This window comes from Stegodyphus dumicola, chromosome X2 (genome assembly GCF_044657685.1).
Source record: "Stegodyphus dumicola isolate Sdum_Otavi_A_Nest chromosome X2, ASM4465768v1".
In the NCBI taxonomy this organism is placed as follows: Eukaryota; Metazoa; Arthropoda; class Arachnida; order Araneae; family Eresidae; genus Stegodyphus; species Stegodyphus dumicola.
This window is the reverse complement of record NC_140781.1, coordinates 82,972,406-82,986,270: the sequence shown is the minus strand read 5'-3', so window position 1 is coordinate 82,986,270 and position 13,865 is coordinate 82,972,406. Positions and strand designations below refer to the sequence as shown.

The window sequence follows — 13,865 nt, the reverse complement described above, 5'->3', positions numbered from 1 at the left end:
TTTTAATCTTCTATACTTTATACATATTTTAACCAGATAATGCACTGAAAAAGAAATAATTCATTGACATAATCCGATGCTGTAATGTAAAAAAGTAAAAAAAAAAAAAAAAAAAAAAAATGCATTCTTGCTGTCGTCTTAGGTAAATTATCTTAACAGATAGGGAATGCTCTCAAAGTGATTACTTCGTGCAGATGCCTAGCATTTCTGAGAAAACAAACATAACCCAGGATTAATGACCAAATTACAATTTCATACAACAATCATTCCCTAACCTGACCAACAAAATCAAACAACAGTTTTACGCATATGTGTTAATTAATACGTTGACCTTCATTTGTTTTCCAGAATACATGTGTGGCATTATATTATGTTAATTAACCGGTTATTATGGTTTAAACTTTACTGTCTCTTCTTTCTGTTTCCACAGGAGAATGCAAATTAGCTTGCGTGTATTTAAACTGAGGTTTTAAGATTGTAAAAACAGAGCTTGTTCTGCCTCCCGAGGTCCCGTTAAGTTGCTGTTAACTCAGATAAGAATTGTAGACTTCGGTCTTCCATTATAATTGCCGGTATTTGAATATTTATGCTGGTTGGATTGCAAGAAAACTTTGTGTTAAATTGAACTGTTTAGCCCTTGACTGCTAGCTTATTTTAAATTTGAACTTACTGTTATTCAATAAGCTCGCCATAAGTGTTGGCTGAGTTGTAAGCACCAAGTACGCCTTGTACATCTGCTTTGTTAGCATTGATTATTTTCTAAGCTTTATTCTGCACTTTCAACCCCGAATACATTAAATCAACGATTCGAAAATGTGGGTGGTACCCCTCCGATCAATGGGCATTGTATGCTACTTTAGGCCCATAAGAGGCTGAATGAAACTCCAAGTGATACTGGGAGGCGCTAATAATTGGTACACAGTTTAAAAGTGTTTATATGGCAGAATTCAAACCATCCCTCTGCTTAATTTTCCGTGAGCATATTATTTGCAACTGATACCTGTAAACGCAACATGATCCGTTTGTTGCCTTGGTCTAGCGTTTTGTTTTGTTAGAACATGCCTCCCTCCCCCCCGCCCCCGGGAAACAATGAGAATGCATCACAGCCTGTGCTAGGCTTTTTGCTGCCTGGTGCAAGCTCTGCAAATTCTAAATTCTGGCATCCAGGTTCTTCCAAAATTGTAAAAGGTTTGCCGCCTGTAAATTCTACCGTCTGGTGCAACTTTACAGGTAGCACAGCTTTTGGCGCCAGCCCTGGCCTGCTTTTATTAGTAAACCGTCTAGAGTGGCAAACTGTGGCCTGAAATCTTCTCATGATAACCAATTCCAAAGAAGATAAACATCGACTGGAAATGATAATGGCTGTCTTTGAGAGAATTCTGTATATATACCAAATTCTTATCTGTGCACACAAGATGGATACGGCTTTCAGCTGAGTGTATGACATGTTTAACTGGGGTTTTGGAGCTCTTCCTCTGTGTAGTCTACTCAGAGCCGTCTCTTCACCCACATAGAGGATGATCATTGAGTAAATTCAAGAACTAATTGTGACTTTGGAAGTGCAGAATGAACATCAACACTTTCTAGTTAGGTACAGGGCTTTCATGAACTGGCCACCTCCTTGATCCTGCCTTCACAAAATATTTCCGAGTCATTTGGTGGGCAATGCCGACACCAAATTTTGTTGAGTTATAAAATGATATTGTTTCTGGAAGCATTTTTAGGCGATTATTGTCGATATCAACAGTGGGATGAAGGAAGCTCAATAATAAGACATTTTTGCTGGTTTTTCCCTGATAAACTTAAGCTGATCAAAGTTATATCATTATGCTCCAGTAACAATGTATCGTACAATGACATTTTTACTTTTTTCACAAATTCAGGCACTTCTTTCCGATTTTGTTTCATCGTTCTAGTTAAACTAGTTACCTTCATTTTTAACATCTGAGACAGATTTAGTGTAGTGAAAAAATTTACTGTAATGATATTTCTTCCTTTATCAAACGCAAAACGAAGTATTCAGACAAAGGTAGATTTTAAGCACGTTCCTCATCTTTATCCAAATATGGAAAACTATTGAGCCCGTATTTACTTTTAACATCAGCGGCAAGCCAGAACTCGATACCAAATTTATTTGGTTTACTTGGCATATATTGCGTGAAATAACATCAGGCTTTAGACGAAAACAGCTGTTCATTAATATATATATATACATGCTCCTGATTTATAGCAAGTTATCGAATTTTCAATAAATTTCTTCCAAACTTCAGAACTGAAACAGAATTTATCTGTTTGAAGGTGTTCAGACCATGTAATGTTTTTGTCGAATTGCAGAAATTTCAAAAGTTCTCTGAGTCTATCTTTCGCCATAGTATCGCGGAAAAAAGGTAAAACCCAAACATCAGAACACAGATTATCAAGCTATATATTATTTGCATTGTATATACCTCGAGCATACACAATTGATATAAAAGCATCTAGTTCGTCAAAGCTGTTGACCATTCATTTTTTCCCAGTTGCCAGTGAGCTTCTTCCTCTGCACAATTTTTGATATGACGAAGCATAGCCTCATCTATAAGTAGCCTCCATGAACTAATTGCATAGCCATTTTCAATATTTCGCTTTCCATAACTGGTTGGGCCACTCTTTTCTTTGAAAACATCACGTTCAGCAATTCTTCTATGCATACAACTTCCAGAAATGATGATTTCCCAACACGTTCCATTATTTGTCACAAAAGTTCCAGAGTTCACTTCATCTGAATTTGAATCTGATAACTTTTTACGTTTATTTACACATTGTTTTTTCTTCCTAAAAGTGTTTTTTCTGCTAGTACATTAAACAGGAAAATTAGATACGGTATCTTCATCCGAGGAAATATTTTTTTTTTTATCTGAAGGCATATATTCATCATTGCTGATTTTTACATCATTATCGTTTTCGGATTCATTTTCCCATAATTGCCGCATATATTCGTAGGCCTCACTAACTGTTAATTTACGCATATTTCTTCCAGCCATTTTCACCTAAGATCAATTTTATCTCTGAGTGTAAACAAGGTGGCAAAAATCGAACGGACTGGTACACTCAAACTATCGGCAAGGCAATGCGAAAAACCAGTTGTGTAGTCATAAAGAACCAGATGTGCCCCATTAGACTACCGCATTGGCTACAGTAGTATTGCATGCCATTCCATTCAATAGTCCAAAACAAAACACATCAGAGGGAAAACAATCCTTGAATACGCTTATTTCTAGACATTGCTAAGGCTTTTGACAGAGTTTTGCTGGATGCTCTCACCTACCAATTACCCGCCCTGGGCTTCCCAGGCTACGTCATCAACATTATTAATTCCTATATAACCGGTAGATACTTCGACGTTCAAATTTCTGGCACAAACTCCATGCTATCCAGGCTGGTGTTCCATAAGGGTCCTTACTTCGACCCACGCTTTTAATTATTTACGTGAATGACATACCAACCACACACGAGACAACATTAGCTATGTATTCAGACGACGCTGCGATGCTAGCACAGAGTTCATGCATAGATCCAGTCATTCAACGATTACAAAACTGCATCCATACATTAGAGAATTGGCTTATAAAATGGAAAATTCAAGTCAACGTGGATAAAACACTGGCCATTATGTTCATGAGAAAAAGCAAATTCAAGAAAAATCTCATTTTTAAAGGCACCTCTATTCCCTGGCCCAAGCACGCCCCTTATCTTGCAGTAATCGTCAACAAAACTCTTACATGGGCCCCACACATTACATCTATAAGTATTTAACGTATCATATTTTCACACATTGTTATTGGTATAAAAATAGGAAAAGTCAAGAAATTTTTTTTCAATTCCGTTAGAACTTTTTAACAAAATCGGAAACAAAATTGCTTTTGGGTCAAAATCAGCTCCAAGGTGTTGACCTGAATCTAATAAAAACGAAAAATTTAATTTCTGTGTTTCTGGAAAAGTTTTATAGCAAACTTGAGATAGGATAATTTATAAATTTAAGAAATGTAGAAAAAAAATTACAAAGATGAATATCTAATATTGCCACTATTTGGAAGCTTTGGAATTGGACGTTAAGAAATAATAACTTCCAGATATTTTCAGAATGAATTTACCCCAGACTATAGAATCCATTTTCCTACGGAATTTTCAAGCCATCTCGAAACTTAAGAGCATATGACTAGCTGAAATTTAAATTTACATTCAGATACCAAAACCTTAGGCTACAGAAGCAGTTCCTGGACTTTATTTTAGTTAACGGAATATTCTGTTTCAAAGTAAAGAAATTCATCTGAGCCTGGGTAAATGGCAGAAGTAACTATGACTCTATTAAATGAATATTGTATAGAAATTTCCCAAAGTATTTTTGCCTTATTTACTGCAAAGCGGTTTAATGCAGTAACAATTCTGAAAACCAAAAATGAAACTGGCTGCGGATAACTAATTAATCGCAGAGAAATGAAAATGTTGTTAACTAAAAGAGAGCCGAGTATTCAGAAATCAGGACAAACTCATTCCACCCTATCCTTCTCCTTACAGTTATTTTGTTGCAGGTTTAGAATCCCAACTGTTTTATTCTAAATATTACTGTGCATTTACTGCTAAATTCATAAACACTCGGATAACTCAGCCTCAGCATTATTGTTTTATTACATATCTTATAACAAAAAGCGACGTTGATTCATAGACGGTATTGGGTATTAATTTTCTTCCATAAATGATTGATTTATTTCATGAAATGAAAACTGTTTCCAAAAATGAACTACTCAATTTCACTTCTTTTTCTGACATTTCATCGAATGAATCTACAAATAAGATTTTCTACAGTTGCTAAAACAAAACTTATAAGTTTTCTTCGCTTCACACAAGAAATATCTCCTGCGTTTTGAAACACTATTTACCTCTTGTCTGTGAAAAAGAATTCAGACTAAAAAGAACTTTAAATCTTTATTTTGGGCTACATATATTTGTACACTATTCGTAATTTTGCTTAAATCTTTCCCTTCACTATTTTATAACATAATGCAAAAGGACTATTCAACAGCCAAATCCATCTGTGATTCAGTTAGTCGTCTGATCTAAGAGAACGATGCCTACGGTGAACAGCACAGACAGCTCGATATTGAGCGCGCTAGGAAGTAGCAAAGGTGCACACAATTACAGGACACGTCTTACGCGGGATTCACGCACCAGCGGCCGAGTGGTAGGTTCGCTGAACACTGGTACTTCAGTCCGAGGTTCGAATACCGCGAACAGCTGGTTGCATGGGAGCTTTCGTGGGTTTTCCCAATTCGTAACGCTTATACGAGTCAGTTACCCTTAATACGTCCTCAACAAAGGCCTCCCCTACACTTAGGCAAACAGCGCTCGAGCACGGGATTCGTAGCCACAGTCTCCCCCCCCGCAATAATCAGCTTACGTCAGGAACGGTGCTAGGCTTTTCTAATTCCTTCATCCCTCTTTCACTAAATTCTAAAAGTTTTGTCGCCCCTAAATTTTGCAGCCCATTTCGACTTCCCCGCCCCTGCCCTGCGTTTGCCACTAAATCGTCTAGGATGGCAAACCGTGGATAGAATCTTCTCTATGATAATCACTTCCAGAGAAATCAAATATCGATTTTGGTATAAAATACAACAATAGTTTGATCATATATTGCTTTTAATATAATTATTAACTTCACACATAAATTCTCCTAGCTTTCGCATCCACCAGTGGCCGAGTGGTAAAGTCGCTAAACACTGGTATTTCGAATCGAGGTTCAAATCCCGCGAACGGAGCAGTTGCGTGGGCGTTTTCGTGGTTTTCCCCATGTGTAACGTATCTACGAGCCAATTTTCTTTAGAATGTTCTCCACAAAGGCATCCCTTCCCCTTTGCAGATGGCCCTCGAGGCTTTGTCGTAATCACATAAACCCAAGCCATCCACTCAGTTTTGTGTTCATCAAATTGAGCTCCAATACTGTATTAAAAACAACAGGATTCAAACAAAGCGCATATACACTCGACTTCTGTTTGGCTGCGTATTTAACGGAAGGAAAAATAAGATTTTGCAAAAGCAATCTCGTGAAGCCATATTATAGAACGACTGCAATGCTGTGGAAGCATTAGGTTAATTTCATCAGAGAAATCTTTATTCAAAATACGCACAATTTCTTTGGAGAGTTTGAATGCACGGACTGCGAAATTAAGACGAAAAATATCAGGTAAAAAATTTTTCATTTCTTTCCATATATAGTGATATTCAGAGACTTAAAAACAACTTTCTTTAAAAAAAATATCTTGTCTTATAACCTCTGGCCCACATATTCACTTTCCCCTTCGTTGATTAACATCATTCTTCTCTTCCTGATCGCATATGAGACGACACCAGCTATTTCACATAATTTTAATCATCTGTTGTTTTCCTTATATCGCCATCGCACACTTAGAAACCTGAAACTCTGTTTTGTTTGCTTTACATACGCTGTTCCAATGTCTCACACTGCTTCTCGTGATGTAGAATTTTGAGTTCTCTTAAAATTCAAGTCTTTGAATTGAATTTTTTCATATATACAGGGTGTCTCAAAATGTCATTGCCTAACTTAACACGCTGGTATGTCATACCATCGTAATGTTCTAATCTAGAATTTACTGCTAAGCGTGTGGAACCTTGAGAAATGATAAGCGATTAATCGCTTTAGCTCAAAGAACAGAAACTCAAGAAGGATTAATTACCCTTTATTGCTCAAAATAAAGTTCACAGATGACCCTTTCTCAGGACGTACATAAAAGCCTCCACTTGGGCTTGAACTCAAGAATACCAAGAAATAAAACTTAACTAATGCTTTGTAGTATCGTGTGGACCCAACTTGTCAGCAACTGTGGTAGTGACTGCTACTAAGCGTAAATTTACACAGACACGTAAGAAGGGTTTAAAGCCCTTTTTATTCAACTATTAAAATAACAGCTGCGTTCACTTGACGCTCACAAACTACGCTGACCCGGCGGTTTAACTGAAACAGAACGTAAAACTGAACAATAATGACTGGATGAATAAAATAGCGTGATCACTATCCACGAGGCTCTGAGATCTTAAACTAACCTAATCGCGTTCTAAAATACCGCTGAGATTCAGCGAGCTTACTAATTAAGCAGTTGAAGATTCAGCAAAAACTGCCGAGATAGGCACACAGGCCGAAACGCGCGGTTCTTAAATTTCTACCTAGCAACCTTCACGTGTGCGATTCAAGAAACACACCTACTATCTGGTTTTCCTTCTATTTAAACCCGGCGGAAGTCGCATCAAGAAAAGTTACTAGAGTGAGTGCGTGGGGTATCACATAACCCAATATTTAAAATATGATAAAAATAGTATTATTTAGTTTTAAAACAGTTTTTTTTCCCGCGGGTATTATAAATACGTGAATAATAATTGGGTTTCAAAAAATTAATTTCCGAAACAATCTTAAGAGTTAAAATTAAGATAAATAAAAATAATAAAAAAATAAACATAATGCCTCTAAGTTTCATTGCATTTCTAATACACCATGCTTATTTTATTTCTTCACACTTTGAACGAAATACATTCATGTGTTCTTGGCACAGAATGTTTTCACATTTTAAACATTGCAGTCACGTTCCTCTGTCCTTGGCGCGAGGGCAAAAAATTTATCACATCTTTCATACTTAGTTGTGTGGTGATGGCGATAAGTGTGGCAATCCTAGAGGAGAAGTTTCTTACGAGTAGCGAGCAGAGCGAAACAGGCCGGCTGTCGGGGAGCGTGCGCGAAGTTCCGAAATAAAGCTTAATTTTTATTGTGCACTATGTCTTGTTAATATTTATATTCAGTAAGAACATAATCTGTGATATGGAATGCGAGGATTGGCGGTAACAATATGATAGGAATCACCATAATGGTAACCCGGGCTGTGTTAAATCAGGCCGTATGAACAGTTCTCAAGCATTTTCGGTTTTGACTACAAGCCATCACTCAAGATCTCCAAACCAGAAGTAATGGATTACATCGGTTTTCATCCTCCGGATCACAGATGAGTAGTAATTATAGATCATTTTATAATTCTGTTTTCTACTTATCATTTAATTTCATTTTCTTTAGTTACATTTTTGCTTTTATTTTGGCTTAAAAACCTTGCACAATGTCTGAAGTTCATGCCGTCCAAATTCCGGTTTATAACCGATCAGACCCATCTTTATGGTTTATTATGTGTGAAAGTACCTTTGCTCTTGCCACCCCCAAACCTATCACAGAATCCATTACTAAATATAATTATGTAGTTTCTCATCTTCCTCCAGATATTGCATCGTAGTGAGGGATTTACTTATGAAACCAGACCCTATTGATCCATATACAAAGCTCAAAACAGAGTTAATAAATCGTTCAGAAGAATCTTCTCAGCAAGAAATTCGCCAATTAGGGTTTTCATCCGCAGAGAACCCGTTGGCGCTTCGGGAAAGAACCCGTTGGCGCCGTTGCATTTTTACTCGCCAAGCTCGCGGTTCATCGAAGATGATCCGAGCCGTAAACAGATTATTTACCGTAAACGTGATATTTTGTTAACGTGATTTTTAGTGCATGTAAATTCAAGTTAGCAAACAAAACAATATATTAAGCATGTGGTAGTAAAAATTCACAGATAATATGCATGTAGACGTAAAACTAACCGGTTAAACGTGATATATTCATTTAAAAATATAAATTAGTATTAATGTACTGAAATTAACCGGTTAAACGCGATAAACGAAAAAAAAATTGTCTTAAATTCCAGTTAACACAGAAAACAATATATTCCTTACACCAGCAGTGGTTTGCTAATTTTGATAACCATGGTGATGCATCAAACTATTCTGTCATCTTAGATAATCAATAATATTTTTGATTTCAATTTAATCATCTATTTATGTCACACCTGCCATCCTCTGAAAGGTTATTGTTAAAAAAGCATTAACATTATCTCGTTAAAATTTTACGCCATCAAAATTGATTTATTCTCATAATTTTAGATGACAATAACTAATAATAAAAATAAAAGCATTATTTATTTATTTAAAATGCACATGCACATTTTTGCGGCCTACGGAAACAAATTATTTTAGAGGTTGGAAACCTCATGATTCTGCTCATGGTTCTTAAGAGCTGTTAATAATTAAGAACACAACGTGAACAGCCTTGTTACAAATTAGCATTCACCCCTCCCGCCGTATTTTCTTCCTTCATCCCCGAGGAGAACCGGCATCTATCTACGAAAATATTTCTATCTATTCATTGTTAAAAAAATTCAGAAAAAATAATAATAAATAAGAGAAGAATAATATAAATCTGCAAATGCGAACAACAACAGTGATAATTCAACAAAATGAACGCAAGAGGAATGGTTGCAAACTTCGAACAAGCGAATAGGATAAATCTGCTGGGTTACCAGTCTTGATATATTATCGCCAAAGTTGGCAATGTTTACATTTACCGGGTTCTCTGCGGAAGTGCTTCCGCCAATTATTATCTGGAGAGGAATTAGGTTCTCGAAAACCTTCCGATTTGCTTAGAAATATGAAACGTCGAGCAGAATCTTTAAATGTTCCTGATAACGTAATGTTAGAATTATTCCTTCAACGTTTGCCTTCGACTGTTCAGTCTATTTTGGCAGCGGTTTCCAATTTAACTGTAGATAAAGCTGCAGAAATTGCCGACAGAATTTTAGAAGTAAATCCAACCCCAGGGACTTGTGCCGTTTCTCGCACAGTCGATCAGTCTTTTGAGGATAAATTATTTAAACAAATAGAAAAATTAAACAAACGTATTGATCGCATTTCTCTTTCTCGTAGTCGCTCGCCAAATCGCGGAGATCGCAATAAGGAAAGAAGCAATTCCAAAAGGAGAGATTATTCTGTTTGCTGATATCATAGACGCTTTGGGAAAAATGTAGAGAAGACAAATGTACAAAACCTTGTTCATGGCGGGGAAACGAAACCAGCAAAGAATAGAGGCGACTTATTCTTTGCCTCAAGTTTCACGTCGCCTGCTCGTTCGTGAGCGTAGAACAAACCTTTCATTCTTAGTCGATACCGGCTCTGACGTGTCCTTACTTCCAGCAAATAATTCTCAAAAACGGAATTCTAATCAACAAACACTTTTCGCTGCTAATTCTTCCACTATTCATGTTTATGGTCAAAAAACACTTTCTTTGGATTTCAAATTAAGACGACAGTTTACATGGACTTTCCTTATAGCAAATGTTAGTACACCCATTCTTGGAGCAGATTTTCTCCATTTCTTTGAATTGGTGCCTGATCACAGAAACAAATGTCTCAAAGATTTAAAAACGCAATTTAAAACCGTCGGCTGCGTGAAAAACGCAAGCATTTATTTAGTAAAAACTGTGTTTAGTGATACACCATATCACAAAATTTTAAAAGAACTTCCTTCAATTACTAGATTACCAGATCCTAAACAACCTGTTAAACACAACACCGTTCATTATATCATAACTAAGGGTCCACCTGTGGTTGCAAAACCTCGTCGGTTAGCTCCAGATCGCTTAAAAATAGCAAAACAAGAATTTCAAACTATGATGCAATTGGGGCTTTTGAGACCTTCCAGCAGCAATTATGCATCCCCACTTCACATGGCTCCAAAAAAGGGTAGTCTGGAATGGAGACTTGTAGGAGATTATTGAGCATTGAACGCTCAAACAATAAAAGACAAATACCCTATTCCATGCTTAGCCGATTTTACTGCTGCATTGCACGGTACTAAAATGTTTAGTCATGTTGACCTGATTAAGGCATACCATCAAATACCAATTAACCCAGCCGACATCCACAAAACCGCCATATGCACACCATTCGGTTTATTCGAAAGTACCCGTATGCAATTCGGCTTATGCAATGCATCCGCGACTTTTCAACGTTTTATAGATGGAAGTCACGCGGGATTTAGAAGGTGTTTATGCTTTCGTCGATGACTTGCTCATAGCCTCTAAAGATTCTGAGGAACATTGCAGGCATTTGAAAGCTTTATTTTCCAAACTTCAGGAATATGGACTTTGCATAAATGTTTCAAAATGTACCTTTGGTCAAACGTCTATTGATTTCTTAGGTTTTCACCTTAGTGAAAACGGAATTGAACCTCTTCCTGACAAAGTCAAATGTATTTTAGATTTTCCTCAACCTACGACTCTCACTCAGCTTCGCTGATTTTTAGGCATGTTTAACATTTACAGATGTTTCATACCTAAAGCAGCACATATTCTTTCTCCTTTAATAAAATTGTTAGAAGGCTACATTAATAAAAAGAAATTTCGTTCTCGTGTTCAGGATTCATCCCCACAATTAAATTGGAACGAAAATGCTGAACAAGCCTTTATTGCTGCTAAAAATGCCATTGCTCGGGCTACCCTTTTGAGACACCCTATTCCCGGAGCCCAGCTAAGCATCTAGGTAGATGCCTCAGACGTCTCAATAGGCGGCACACTTATGCAATTGTCTCAACAAACATGGGAACCTATAGCATTTTTCTCTATGAAACTCAATAAAAGTCAACAGAAATGGTCCGCGTACGATAGGGAATTATTTTCAATTTATTCTGCAATTAAGAAATTCCGACACATGTTAGAGGGCAGAAATTTTATAATTTATACGGATCAAAAACCGTTAATATACGCTTTTAAACAGAACCCTCATAAATGTTCACCTCGGAAATTGCGCCTTTTAGATTCTATTTCCCAGTACTCTACTGATATTAGGCATGTGCAAGGTTCAAAAAACGTCGTTGCTGACGCTCTTTCAAGAATTGAAATTGATTCCATAACAAAATCTCCATTTTTGGATTTTAAAAAATTTTCGGAAGCTCAACGGCATGATCCGGAGGTACAAGACCTTCTCAAAAACAATACATCATCTCTGAAACTGGAATTTAAATCGTGCAATATTCTGATGGTAATATTCTTTGTGACATATCAACGAACATTACTCGTCCATTTGTTCCGAATTCCTTTCGCACACTCATCTTTAATCATCTGCATAATCTGTCACATCTAGGAATTGCAGCTACTACGAAGCTTATTTGTTCTCGTTATGTATGGCCAGTGGCGTAGCTAGGATTCTAGAGCCCAGGGACAACTGAAGAATTTGCGCCCCTTTCTGTGTGCCAAGAATGCAAAACATTTCATTAAAAAATTTCGTAGCATCAATTTGGCGCCCCCTGGATGCTGCGCCCGGAGACAGATGTCCCCTCTTGCCCCACCCTAGCTACGCCACTGTGTATGACCCGATATGAAACGTCATATAAAAAATTGGGTGAAATCCTGTGAATCTTGCCAAAAATCGAAAATTACTAGGCATACTAAAGCACCACTGGTCACATTCTCTTTTCCTGATGCACGTTTTTCAGAAATCCACCTGGATATCGTCGGACCGTTACCTCCATCAGAAGGCAACGTGTACCTTTGACTCTAATAGATAGATTCTCCAGATGGCCTGAAGTCATTCCCATCCCGGATATGAAAACGGAAACCATTTGCAGAGCCATCTTCAACTGTTGGATATCTCGTTTTGGCTGCCCATCGATCATAACAACAGACCAAGGTTCTCAAATGAGATCCGCACTTTTTGCAGAATTTACGCGCATTTTAGGTACCAACAGAATCACAACAGCCTATCATCCAATGTCCAACGGCATTGTTGAACGATTTCATCGACATTTAAAATCTTCTCTCAAGGCTCACGAGACCAATAACTGGACTGAAACACTACCAGTTGTTACGCTTGGTATTCGGAGAGCCGTAAAGAAGGATCTACAGTCATCTCATGCTGAACTGGTGTACGGCACAACTCTCAAGCTGCCCAGTGATATGATAACGTCATCTAAGATATCTCCGTATGACACAATTTATCACGAATCTTCGGCATAGAATGCAACAATCGAATCCAATAGCAACATCTGCACATTGCTAAGAAAAGTGTTACGTAAGTGCTACCTTAAAGTCGTGTACGCATGTATACTTACGTGTCGATCGAGTAAAGCCACCTCTGGCCAACCATATACAGGTCCGCATAAAGTCCTTTCTAGAACGAACAAAACTTTCACAATTGATATTAACGGTCTAAAATCTACTGTGCCTATAGACCGTGTGAAACCAGCCTATTTGCTTTCGGACTCTTAATTTGCCTGAACTGAAAACAAATAAAGACTTAAAGACAATTCAGCAGAATAAATCTGAAAACGAATTCTCTAAGACACGAACTGTCAAGAGATCGGGAAGACATGTTCACTTCCCTAAGAAACTTGCTTCTTACATAACAATTTAAAACTTTTTTTTTTTTTTTTTAAATTCATATCGTAACGTATTTTTTGTTATTTCATGTTTATTATATGTTATATATTGAACTGCATTTTGATCTTTTCTAATTTTATATTCTAATTTTGCAATCATGAAAAAAATACCCGACAGTACGGATCCTCTGAGATAATTTCATAACCTGATGTCGTTCCTTTGAATAGCCATCAAATGAACTGGGCGGGGAACTCCGTGGTGATGGCGATAAGGAGCGCGCCTTGCGCCCTCCGATAAGTGTGGCAACTCTAGAGGAAAAGTTTCTTACGAGTAGCGAGCAGAGCGAAACAGGCCGGCTGTCGGGGAGCGTGCGCGAAGTTCCGAAATAAAGCTTAATTTTTATTGTGCACTGTCTTGTTAATATTTATATTAATGCAGTAAGAACATAATCTATGATATGGAATGCGAGGATTGGCGGTAACAATATGATAGGAATCATATTGTTTCGAATTTCATGTATTCGTTTTAATTCTTCGTCGAAACTTCTGCTTTTGTTTTGCATGCAGTACGTCAATTTCTTGG

General features: G+C 37.3%; 1 long non-coding RNA gene across 6 annotated transcripts in view; it reads right to left on the bottom strand.

Annotated features, from left to right (window-relative positions):
- LOC146992797 (uncharacterized) overlaps positions 1–13,865 on the bottom strand; it is a 170,910-nt gene that overhangs the window by 72,677 nt on the left and 84,368 nt on the right. The window lies entirely within an intron of this gene.